Below are 12,741 nucleotides of genomic sequence, written 5' to 3'. Positions count from 1 at the left end.
TGATGTGTTTTGGTGCTAAACCATTCAAAACTTACAGAAGTAAGTTTGAATGCTCTAACTTCCTAGTTTTAACAGAAGCCTTCTGGATCATCTGAAGCTGCCTGATTGATTTCTTTGGGCAGACCTACGAATATACTATTGGAGTAACTAAACTAAGCGTAGAAGCATGGATTCGTTTTTCCACATCATGCTGGGACGTTAGTTCCTCTTTCCTAGAAATGCTCCTTAGATGATAAAAGGGCGATTTTGACATCCATGCCCTGATTTGTTCTGTGTGTATATTCAGTACTTGGATGGGCTCATAGGGGTGACATCGTATTGTAGAGCTGCGTATCATCTGCATTATTACGGCAGCTTATCATTGTCATATTCTCATTCCCTATGCATCATAGGGAATGAAGATGGAGCCTTGGGAAATTCTGAATGGGATTTTTGTTGACTGCAAAGTTACCTATTGGCATAAAAAAGACAAAGAAAAGGGTATAGTGTTTTTGAAAAGAACCTCCAGTGGCTCCCCATTAAATCCAGAATAGAGTTTAAGATTATCCTTCTCTCACACACACACACACACACAAATATATATATAAAGCCCTTAATAATGAAACACCATCTTACATCAGAGTTCTGATTGCTCTCTTCTAACACGACACTTTGCTCTCAGATTGGGTCCCAGAATTTGAGGCAGCCACTCGGTCTATTATAAAGACTAGCCTTAAAACTTTCCTTCAAAACAGCCATGTTGAACTGAAATTACTTCTTTTGTAAAACGCCTTGAGATGACATTTGTTGTGAAATTGCACTACATATATAATCTGAATTGAACCAGTGACCACAAAACAGTAACGATATAGGTGCAGATACGGAAGAGTGAAAATCCTGGAGGAAAAAAATATTGAATCCTAAAATACAAAACCTGACTAAGATTTGTGGCATAAAGCCAGAGCTATGTAAAAAATAAAATGAGATAAAATTTCCACGTAGGGTTGAGATTACTCGATGGTTTTCTTTTTATGCGCTTTATTTAAATACTCAAAATAATTCAAAGGTCATACATTATTTAAAATTATTCAGACATCATTAAATCAAAAATACATCTCAATTTCTGGCCATCCTGGCCTAAAGTAAATGTCATCCATAATGCTTTTTGTCACATTTATAGTGCTGTGTTGGGCTGTGCAGTTTGTGCTGTAATTGTGGCATCAACCGCTGGGAGGGGAGAGACTCTCTCTGCTTTCCGTGAATAGGAGAGGAGACGGTCCGCCATTATTGGGGAAGCTGAGGGGGGAAAAAAATCGGCTCGTTCTCAACGTCACGCATTTATCCTGAGAGAGGGGCTTAACATGAGAAAGGAAAACACAGCGCCTCACGACGAGCTGCCCTTACTCTGAAAATAGCGTTGCTGTAAATGACGGCAGAGCTCCGAGACGGCTTCCATACGGACTCTTTTGTTTTGTTTTGTTTCTTCTTCTTTTTTTTATTTTTATTTCAGACACAACAAAGGAAACAATAATTGGTGAAAACAACGTGGTGGTGATCCAAGAAGGGGAAAACACACCGAAACAGCGCTTCCCAACGCCTTCCCCCCTCTTTTTCTCTCTCCTCGCCAGACATTTCCAGCCTATGTGAAAAGGACGGGACTTTTTCCTTTTATTTTGGGAAGATTTTCTTTCTCTCTCTCTTTTAACTGCTGCTGCTTTTAATCAGAAATGAGTTCCGTTTTTTTCTCCTGAAAGAGAAAGTGCAAATGCTCATGTCTGAAAACTTCAGACTACAGCGCGGGGGGGATGAGCTCTAGTGGGCCTGACGGCGTGTTTACTAGAAAAGCGGAAAAAAAAAAAAATCGATGCGAGTGTTTCTGGGGAGTGTTGTGTAAAAAAAATATTTTTTTTAAAAAAGTCTTTTCCCCCGGCCGTGAGTCGCAGAGGAGCGACGTTAGAGGAAGAACGGAGTGAACGAGAGCTGGGACGACGGGACTGCTTGTGGTATGTAGACTCTTCCTTTCTATACATTATCATATCAGTTTAATAAGCCGATATTTTAGGGTGTTTATCGTATTCTGAGGAGTGCAGCTTGTGTTGTGCTGAGCTCCTGCGAATAAGAAGAGAACTGGGAGTCAACCCNCACACACACACAAGGCTGGCACGATTTGAAGCCCTTAGTTGTAGCAATAATGATTTTTTTTTCCTAATGATGATGCATGGGTTTATTATATTCGTATTCAGCCACTCTAAGGTATGCTGGTTTCAATATGGAATAGGAAGATTGTAAAAAATGTGGACCTCAGACCTTTAAATTGTTTGAATGATTTTGCCAGGCCTGGAGAAACTCTACAACATCATGCATTCATTAAAGGGCAGGATATGATGGCTACAGAGGCATATGTTTGCTACTTAATCTGTACTGTGTCTTATTAAATAAAGTGGACTGAGTGTATTGCTGTTCCAAAATTGAATGTACATCAAAATGAAGAACTCCCACCATTTATATATATGGTCTGTAAGATCATTGACCGGCAGCTTGTTCTTTGATGGACTTTTTTGACTTGAATAAGTCCGATCTGTGCCAGGGAAGGATGCTTTTGAGAACAAATGAGGCAACTCTTGTACGTTCGTAATTGTCTGTAGGATTCAAAGCTACAACCACTGTAAATGAACCTTGCACGCCTTTTTCACCTTGCTGTATCAGGTGAAAAAAAGATTGTCGTTTCGGCAGGTAGAAGCCGATCGGTGCATTTCTATATTTTCCCTTTTCTATGGGACAAATTGCTTCAGATCTTTTCAGATGGCACACACATCAATTACGCCTTTTCTAATATTAGGATTGATTTAGGATGGAGTCAAGTTAGGAACGATTGCTGTCACAAACATTTTCTCTTATTGCGAGGTCATTCACTGATGTGTCACGGTTTTATTTCAACGCAGGCTGGTCATCGCTTCTGCAGCCACTCCCTTTCTGTTCGAGTCCCTCTGCTGGACTTGAGTGCTTTTCTTTTTACAAGTGGATGCTGGCTGTGAAGTATTCCCCATAGGGTGAGATAACTGTGGCCTGTCATCAACATGCAGGGGGGACTTTGAGTTGTAGCTGCAGCTACTGCTGTGTCATTGCGTGATAAGTGAGGCATTTGCAAAAAAAACAGGAACTTTGTCATTTGATTGTGTGTTGTCTCTGGTGCTACTGTATGTGTTGTGGATGGGGCGGCTTGTTCCGGCAAATCTAGTGACTCATAATCCCACATTTGCCTGACGTGTTTTGACTGAGTACATTTGATAAGTCTTTCTTTTTTAGATTTAATCCAGGCTCTATTAGGATGACCAAGCAGACTAAGTAAACGCATGCGTGTATAGATTTTCCCAGAAAGATGGTGACTTTTTTTCTTCTTTTTTTTTTTCTTGTACTCACAGGTAAATGCATTAGCAGCTGTCAGCTCTCCTCTGCTGTGCTTGATTGGGCCCTTTGCAATGCAGTCACACCTCTCTGGGAAGTCTCGTCTTACTCTAATAGTTGTGCCATTTGTTCAGGCGGCAGGCTAGCTAGCCGCATTCACCCCTGACATTCTGCCTCAGGGCTGTGGATCGAGATGGCAGGCCTTGGGTTTTGACCGTGTTCCTGAGATTAGAGGATGCAGACTTGGCTCATCAGGATGTAGGCCAGGGATGCAGATGCATTTTTTTTTTTCTGTTTTGTTTTTGCTGAGGTCACTGGATGATAGATCCTGATCTGAACAGGGTATGGCATGCAGTTTAAAAAACAAATTCTCTCTACTTCTTAATATTAGAGTAAGAAATGTGGTTTGTAAAGACTCAGACTCACAGACTCAGATTTAGTCAGTTTTCCCAGAATCTGCACTGATTTGTGATTGGCTGGTCAATTGATTTTAAAAAAAAGAAAAAAACTAGGGATGCACAACATATCGGCACTAACATCGGTACCGATCGATAGTCATTTTCTGAACATATCGGTATTTCTCTGACTAATAAAACTGGGCTGATATTAACAAACAGTAGTTATTTCCTTATTGTTGCTATTTGATTCTTGAGAGAGAAGGGAGGAGGATGTTCACATGTTATTTGCTTAGTCATGTGTCATAGGTGCATTCATACTGCAGCCTGAAGTAACCCAATTCCGATTTTTTTTGACGTAATGCGACCTGTATCCGATCTTTTCATGGCAGTGTGAACAGCACAGGTCGGATTCTTTTTCGAATGTGACCCATATCCGACATGTATCTGATTCAAATGCGACCTAACGTCCAGACCGTATTCATCCGAACTGAATGTCACCGATTCTCAACAAATCTCACTATTCTGTGTCCTGATGCGCGCAAGCAGGAAGAAAAACAACAACCATGACGGACTATATGAGGATTAAGTTGTTAATATGCTGCTTCGGCCGGACAACAACTTCAAATATGTAAGCTAAGCTCCATCGCTAGACTCCATGTTTATTTCTGCAAACATAGAGCACTTCTTCTTTTTATGGCAGTTGGCAGAACATTGAGAACCCTGACGCTATGGTGCCCTCTACTGCGCATGCGGGACACTTTCAGGTCGTTTGCCCGTTTACACTGCAGAACGCATCGTATTTACTGGCAGTGTGAACGGCCCCGGCAAAAAAATCGGCATTGCCAAAAAATCTGAATTGGGTCACTTCAGACTGCAGTGTGAACGCACCCATAGTGATGCAGCGAAGGAGTTTTGGGAGTTTAATCGAAGCAGATAAGCAGTGGTGAAGTCAGCAGTGTGGTAATTTTTTTTAAGGTGTCACAATATATATATAATGTAATATGTATTATATCGGTAAACATTTGTCATCGTCCATAACAGGATGTCAACATCGGCCCAGATTTGCCTATCGGTGCAAAATTTTTTTACACTTTTTCTGTCATTATCAAATCAGAGATCCAGAAAATCTGACATTAGGTTTGCTCAATTTATTTTATCAAAGAGTAAGAGAGATATAATAAACCTCACAGCAACTACTTCCCTCATGTTTTGTCCACATTAACCCCAGCTTTTATTTACCAGTGCTCTGCTGAGTAAATCACAGGCCACTTACCTGCTCGTTTGCAAATTTCACAACTGTTCCACCTGTCAGCGTGAGCTGACTCCATACACCCAGCATGGCAAATTTCCCCACTTGTGAAATTGTGCTTTCATAATCCCCCTGCCCACCCCCCGCCCCCCACTGGTAGTTCAAAAGAGTGAATTTTTTGTGATTATTATTATTATTTTTTTTTTTTCCTGGAAGTCTGTTTGGTGCATAAAAGAAGTTAATTATAGTGGTCAGCTTTGGAGTTCTCTGGACCAGATTACAGTCACTCTCTCCTCTCAATGACCGCCTTGTTTTAGTGCCTGATTATTAGGCAGGGAGAAGTGCATTCTGGGATGATTGTATCTGAATTTCCATTAGAAAGTGTGCCCGCGTCAGTCGAACTGAGGCCTCCTCTGTCCCCGCTGTTTCTGCTCCCGAGCTCATTACAAATTTGCAGATGATTTATAGGACTTCACACAGTCCTCTGCATTAGTCCTTTAAATTAAATGACCGTGAAAATAATTCGAAATTAAACCCAGTGATCCAAGTAGATTGGTTTCACTTTGTAACTCAAAATCACCTTACAGTTTATCACAACACGTGTATTATCTTGGAGCACAAAGACATTTCTGTTGTGCTCTATCCTGCAAATATTTTCTATGTGGCTATGAAGAAATGCTTTAGTTACTATCCAGACACTTTTGTAAAATCAGACTTGGCTTAGATGTACTTTGCCCCCCCCCTGTAGAACAACATGCCATAGTCAGTTCTTCGATTTGTTGTGCAAGCTTCCAAGCACACGCACACTTACTTCTGGTGTCTTGACATAAGGCTTAAGGGAACTGATCTGAGTCCTTTTGAATAAATCTGTTTTTTTTTTTTATTATTGTTTTCAATGCAATACCTCCTTTTAGAGGTGCAAACAGGTGTTTTGTACAGCTGCAACAATGGGACACATATTTGTGCCAGTTAAAGGTCTGAAGACAGTCTTTGCCATTGTTGATGTCGCCATCTTCAGTAGCATCCGTAGATTAAGAGTTATCAGTGTTGAACTTTAGCTCAGATACAACTTATCTCCTCGTTTAAGAATCTGCTTGATTCTTAAGCGTGTTGGGATGTCACCAAACCCAGGAGACATAACAATGAATTAGCATTTTTGTTTCTTCAAGAACATTCCAGTAACTTTGCATTTGTAAAATAAATCCTGCTGTGGAAATCCACACTTTGTTACATAGCTTTATTTTTATTGAGAAAAAACCCCCAGCCATCTTTTACTTTATCTTTAAGTCACATTTAAATCAGAAAACAACAGTAACACAGCATTTGGACTTAGTGTGACCATAGAGACGAAGAACCAGGATGTGAGCCGCAGAGGAATGGTGACCTCTGGAAACGAGCGGCCGTTGTTTTGCCATTCCAGCTCCAATTACACAACAGAGGAACAAGGGGCTGTGGCAATGTGGAAGAGCCATGCAGAGCCCGAGTGCAGGGAATTCTGGGAAGAGCGAGAAAAAGTAAAAGAGTGACACAACAAAGTCGGCTGTCAGTTCGGAGGCAGCAAAGAGTGAAACAAAGCGCGAGCGAACTGCTGCCAGTTTCTGCTTCAGGCCGTGTCTCTGGTATGTGCCCTTTTGGTGTTTGTGCTCATGGATCGACCAATCAATGTCGGCCATAAGTAACCCTGCTGCTCGGCTGTGGCCCAACCAAATTCCATGAGTCAGCACGTCCGCAGATAAGATGTTATGATTGAGTCTCTGGCAGTGAAATTAGGCCACTGCTCAGAGGTCAATAGGTTGGACTTGTGCTGCCGAAGTCGCTCACACACAGTTTGTTTTACCTGCATGCAGCTCCAGCATGTTCTGCAGGTTTAAAGTTCAACCGGGTTGGCAGGTTGCCTTGGGAACTAACTTAAAAAAAAAAAAGATTAGATATGCTTGAACACATCCCCCATTACACATAATGGGTGTAATGGTATCTGATTATTTTTGGGATGAGTCAGTGTTGCTGCTTACGGCTTGATGCGATGACAGACTGTAGACGGTGGAGTTCCCACTGAAATTCAAACGTTTAAAGATAAACGTGACAGCGTCTATAATCTTCAATGACACTGATTTAATTATTATTTATTTTTTGTTAACCTGATGTTCAGATCCACTCTTTTTCTGTCAGATTTGGGGTTGGTGCAAGCAGAAAGGGGACTCCGTGATGTTTTTTGTTGAACTTTCTCACTGGAGATTCTCGCTGTTGGCGCCCCTGGGCTTCCTGTAGGAAGTCCACCTATGATGAGAGGCTGCGTGGGAGGGAAGAGGTGGGCCAGAAGAAGTGGAGAGGCACAGGGTCAAAGGTGAGGAGAGGAGCTGGAAAGGGGCAGCGGTATGTTTTATTATGCATTCATGTGAGGCCAAAGGGGGGATACTTTTGGGTCATCTGATTCTTGTAAAAGCGATAACTCTCGAACGCCCCGAGGGTCTGCCTTTAATGCTGGTGCAACTGATAACTTGGATCCTGTAATTGACAAGTTAGAGTGAAGTGCTAAATTATAAGAAATAAATGCTGTCATAAAAAGTTGTAGGTAGTAATTAATTATGACACAAATGACTGGTGTTAAGATAAAAGCCCGTCTAAAAGCTCCGTTCCTCGTTATTATCTCAAGCAGTTTTTGATGCTTCTCAACATACAGAAGAAGGCTGAGCCTCTACAGCTGGAAGTTCATCTTAAAAATGCGCCGATAAAAGTTCTATGGCCGAGCTCCGGTTTTTGTAAAACTTTAATTTGATTCTGTTAAATTTTCAATTCGAATACCATAATAAAAGATGCAAGAACGGCGTTTAAAACTTTATTCCTTAGCCTCTGCTGGAATTGGGTTTATTTTATACATATGCTAGACACGGAGGCGATGTTGAGGCGCTTTGTGAGAGAGCTGTTTCTTTAATATATGGTTTTGCCAGACCAAAGTGTGCAATCAAAATAATCTAGAAATCAAAAGGCAGCAGCGCTCCTAAGGAGGAAAGCAGAGAGAAGTTAGTTAAGGAGAAATGGCTGATTCGGGTGTCCCAAATCAGTAATCGGTGTTGCATCATGGGTAAATGTCCAACCTAACTCCAAGGATATCCTGCTAACCACTTTCTGTTAGCAGTCAGTATGAAAAAGATATCTCTCCATGTGTTTGTCTTACCGGGTGAAAGTCTTGCTCTCGCTCTCTCTATCGCAGCAGGAAAAAAATATTGGTATATCATGACATGTTTTACAAGTAATTATTATTATTTTTTTTAAATTGCTACTTACTACTTTTTGTGCTTTGTCGTTTTTATATTTAAAACTTTTTATAATTCCTGATATTGTGAACTCTTTCCTTTGAAACAGGGACTCTGCAAAAGTGTGTTGTCGTTTGATGTGGCCTGAAATTATTTAGTGTTTTGTGTTTACGTATAGTTATAAATAGCTGACTCCCCCCAGACCCCCCTCATTTTTTCAGTAACTAAAAGTTTTCTTGGAGCTTCTTCATTGTTCTCTCATCTGACCCAGCTCACCTGAGGTCAATCAATGGTTGTCATGGTTACTGAACACACAGTCCTTTTGGGATTAAACTGTTCTACTGCATCGTGTCACAGCAAGAGATGTGAACTGTCACTTTGACATTTACTTTCTTTTAATCAAGTATGGTGAAAACTTGATGTTAAAACTTGACTATGGTGTGAATGCACAGATGTTGCTCATGTGACTGCTAACACAGCCCAGCATGCTGGTTAATCTCAAAAGACACCAGAAGTACTGATTGACACAAAACGAGAACTTGGGAAGAAATCACAGCAGGTTTAATTGGAACTAAACAAAAGCAATTTTCAAGTTGCATAAAGTGATAAGAGCGAGGAATTGTCAAAAACATGTCCAACACTTCAAGTGTGACTAAAAACTTCAGTAAGCTGAATCTTTAGTTTATTTAAATTCAAATAAAAGAACATAACCTTTATTGTTCCACAAAGGGGAAATTCAGACGTACTACCTCCAACAAAAGTCATTTAATATCTGAAATAACTGCCCTTCTCAGAGAGATTACAGCCATTTTTAATTTCAGCCTATCACGGTCATCTTTGGTGCCATTCCTTATTGTTCAGTTTTTATATGACTTTGATGCAATCTTTTCCAAGTCAGATTTGGATCTGAGTATTTGAAGGATTGGGCAACATTTTACACCTCGCCCAAAAGAAGAAAAAGAAAAAAAGAAAACGGTTTAAAAACAACTTGCATCAGGTTCACAAATCAAGGTTTAAAATAAGATCACACACATATGTGGTGGGTTAAGTTACCACATTGTCAGTGTACCAGATCAGTGGTCCGATGAACAAGACTACTGAATGCTTGTCAACAAGACATTTACTGTCTTGTTGACAAGGACTCAAGTTATATTCCTACTGTTGGCATGTTGGTCTGCAAAAATGTAATGCCCACAAGAATGTCAGGAAACGATGTTTTACAGCATAATATTGCCTCAGGATGAGATGATTAAAACCATTTGATGTCGCGTCGTTTTACGACATCTAAACCGAGGAACTAAAAGCTAACTTTAACTTCTGCTGACGTATTTCTGCGTGCAAAGACATCAACATGATTTATCATCTTTGTGAACCACAGCCCTTGTCTTTGACCAGAATCAGCTTTTGCGGTACACCATAAATACACTTGACTATTAAGAGTGTTGATGTACTTGGATGTAATCTCAAACCTGATTTATTGGCGGAGGCATAAAGCAGCGGGACAGTAATGCTTGTTTCTTTCTGTAATGAGGACAGTTGGACAACAGCCCGCCTGTTTATAACCACCCTGATCAGGACAAAAATGTGCCTCATCGACTGGAATGGAGTCTCCTAAGCTGCTGGTAGTCAGTCAGTAAATTGCTTTCTGTTTGCTAAACACTTCAGTGCATGCCCGCTGCTCTGAATCATGTCAGGTGAGCACACACCTTATTTCCGTTTTGAGAGATCTGGTTGTAGCTGTGTTTTGGCATCCGACCTACCGCTTCAGTAAGGTTCAGTGCCTGTTGTTTTCTGTAAGCAGAAAGTCACATATCTGTGGTTTTATTGTTGTGTATATATAAGCAAACAAAAAGTCTGAGATTATCTTAGCATTTGTGAAAATGGCGAAAAGAGACTTCTGAACCAACAGCTTGGGCGTGTCAGAAGCACTGAGGCTGTGGCGTTGGGCAGGCTGCAAGCTGCTTGTCTGGTGTAATGGTTTGTATTTGAACTAAAAGAAGAAGAAAAAAAAAAACCCACAGAACTGAAATTTTTCACCTTTTCTCAAATCTGCTTGGTAAAAATCATAACTGACAGCAAACTGAGCTGATGTTTGGCTCCAAAATGCAGCGTAAATATTAGAAACCATAGATTGAAACATGGGGCTGCACAGTGGTGCAGTTGGTAGAGCTGTTGCCTTGCAGCAAGAAGGTTCTGGATTCGATTCCCGGCCCCGGTCTTTCTGCATGGAGTTTGCATGTTCTCCCTGTGCATGCGTGGGTTTTCTCCGGGTACTCCGGTTTCCTCCCACAGTCTAAAAACATGACTGTCAGGTTAATTGGCCTCTCCAAATTGCCCCTAGGTGTGTGTGTGTGTGTGTGTGCATGGTTGTGTGTCCTGTGTGTCTCTGTGTTGCCCTGCGACAGACTGGCGACCTGTCCAGGGTGTACCCCGCCTCTCGCCCGGTACGTTAGCTGGAGATGGGCACCAGCAACCCTCCCGACCCCACTGAGGGACAAGGGTGTAAGAAAATGGATGGATGGATGGAAGATTGAAACATGGCACAGCATTTGTCAAATAATCAGCAAAACATATTTAAAGGTGATTTGTTTACTGGTTGTTATAGTAAGATATGCACATTGGGTACTATGAGTTTGTCATAGCATTGAAACGTTATGTAAAATAATATAACACGTTTCTGGGCATAATGTCAGAGCAAAACAACAGATCTACCAGATTATAAGGTAAGATAAGCTATGAGAACGCTAAATATGCTTTAGCGATATTTCTGGGAAAATGGACAATTCCCACTTTTAAGCATTTTAAGTTGGTCCTCATGCCAAAAGAAAAGAAAGCATCAAAAATGCTCACTTTTGTATCTTTCCAGAACAGTTTTACAAACTTAAAGCTTTACCATCCTGATCAGCAGTCCGTCATCAGGTCTGCACGGCGTTCACCAGCTTGGTCGCTCGCTGCTGTGTGGTTGCGTAACGTTGTCCTACCAGCGTTTGTCACAAATCAGTCAATCTAGCAACCTTGGTCTCTCTGACGTGAGCAGCACTCCCAGGCTGATGCCACGAGGGCTCAGCAGGGTTCGGGTCGGGCATTGACCTTTTGGAGGATACACTACAGGAGTGGAAGATGTGGGATTTCCACTCATGGCACAATCTCGTTGTTTTGTCTCCCTGCTCTGAGATCGTCTCCGGTGATTACAATCCTTGTTTTTCCAACGAGGGAGATGTTGAATGAACCACATCATCACGTTGTCCACCGCAAGAAAAAGAAAAAAGAGTGACTTTGATAAGGTTTTCATGGGTGGGGATCAAATATTTGCATAACATTTGAGTGTAAATAAATAGACTTTCAGATGGTATAGGTTTTATTGCAAAGAACAACTCTGATATTATCAACCAATGCATAAAAACGTGTACCTTGTCTGAGCTAAAATATATTTTTTGGTCCTTTCCTGTCTTTGTGGCTTTTAAAATTAAACAAGTTGTAAGAACAGGATTGGATACTTCTGTTAATATTGACACCGTTTGCACTTGAAGTTTACTTGTCCTCTGCCTTGACTGTTTATTAGTCTGTCCCTCCGTGGATTTTGACTCCGCCACTGGCAGTGTCCTCGCTCACCTGCAGCTCTCGGATGGAGAAGGGAGAGGTGGAGACCGAGAGGCACAGGGGTGTTCTGCTTCAAACGTATTCTAATTAAAGTTGGCGGCTTTAATCACAGAGCGATTTGCATCCGAGAAAAGGGGGAGACGACAGAAGTGGAGCGGAAAGGGATGGAGAAAAGGTTCTGCGGCGGGCACAGCTGCACTGCCCTCCTGAGAGCAGAGCTTCTGACTTCTCCTGAACTTCCCACCAACTTCATTGATCACTTGGTCTCACCCCTGCACCTGTTTTCCTCTTCTCATGTTGTTTATCTGTCACTTAATAGATTTTTTATTTATTTTTTTCTGTTCCCAGCTTCAGTTATTTTTTGCCATTGTCCTTGTGGAGCAGGGCTGGGCCGAGTTGTCTTTAAGGATGGAGGAAGGGCACCACCTTGTCATTAGATGTTAGCTTCACACGCCACCGGAGGAGGATCTGCCCACCTGTTTGGCATCTCCCCAGCGAACAGGTGCTGACACGGTCTCTTTTATTTTAGGACGCGGTTTACGACTTTTGGATTAGGTATTCCTCAGTCGTCGCTTGCTGCAGGCGTTCTGACGCGAGGCTGTGGTTATCTCGCCGTTTTTGTTTAGTATTCCAGTTTGGCTGTAGCTCGACTTTGAACGGTTGAGAATTGACGCGGGACGTGGTTCGTCGTCGTGTTCAGTCCAGAAATAAGCGGTGTTAAAGATTACGGCCCCCCCTCAATACACAAACAATGTAGGCATCCTCATAACTGTCAGGAGCGGTTTTTCGCTGTTGGCAGCTGTGTGATGGTTGGCGTCATTACCCCTTTGAGGTGAGAAGATAAGGTGGCCGTTCA

General features: G+C 41.7%; 1 protein-coding gene across 1 annotated transcript in view; it reads left to right on the top strand.

Annotated features, from left to right (window-relative positions):
* The first annotated feature begins 1,230 nt into the window (after nucleotides 1-1,230).
* Nucleotides 1,231-12,741, top strand: part of arhgap35a (Rho GTPase activating protein 35a) — a 76,020-nt gene continuing 64,509 nt past the window's right edge. The window contains exon 1 of the mRNA XM_008425740.2: nucleotides 1,231-1,982. The gene's annotated coding sequence lies outside the window, so the exon portion shown is untranslated. The remainder of the gene's footprint in view (nucleotides 1,983-12,741) is intronic.

The sequence above is a fragment of the Poecilia reticulata genome, linkage group LG13 (genome assembly GCF_000633615.1).
Source record: "Poecilia reticulata strain Guanapo linkage group LG13, Guppy_female_1.0+MT, whole genome shotgun sequence".
In the NCBI taxonomy this organism is placed as follows: domain Eukaryota; kingdom Metazoa; phylum Chordata; class Actinopteri; order Cyprinodontiformes; family Poeciliidae; genus Poecilia; species Poecilia reticulata.
This window is presented reverse-complemented; position numbering and strand designations above follow the sequence as displayed.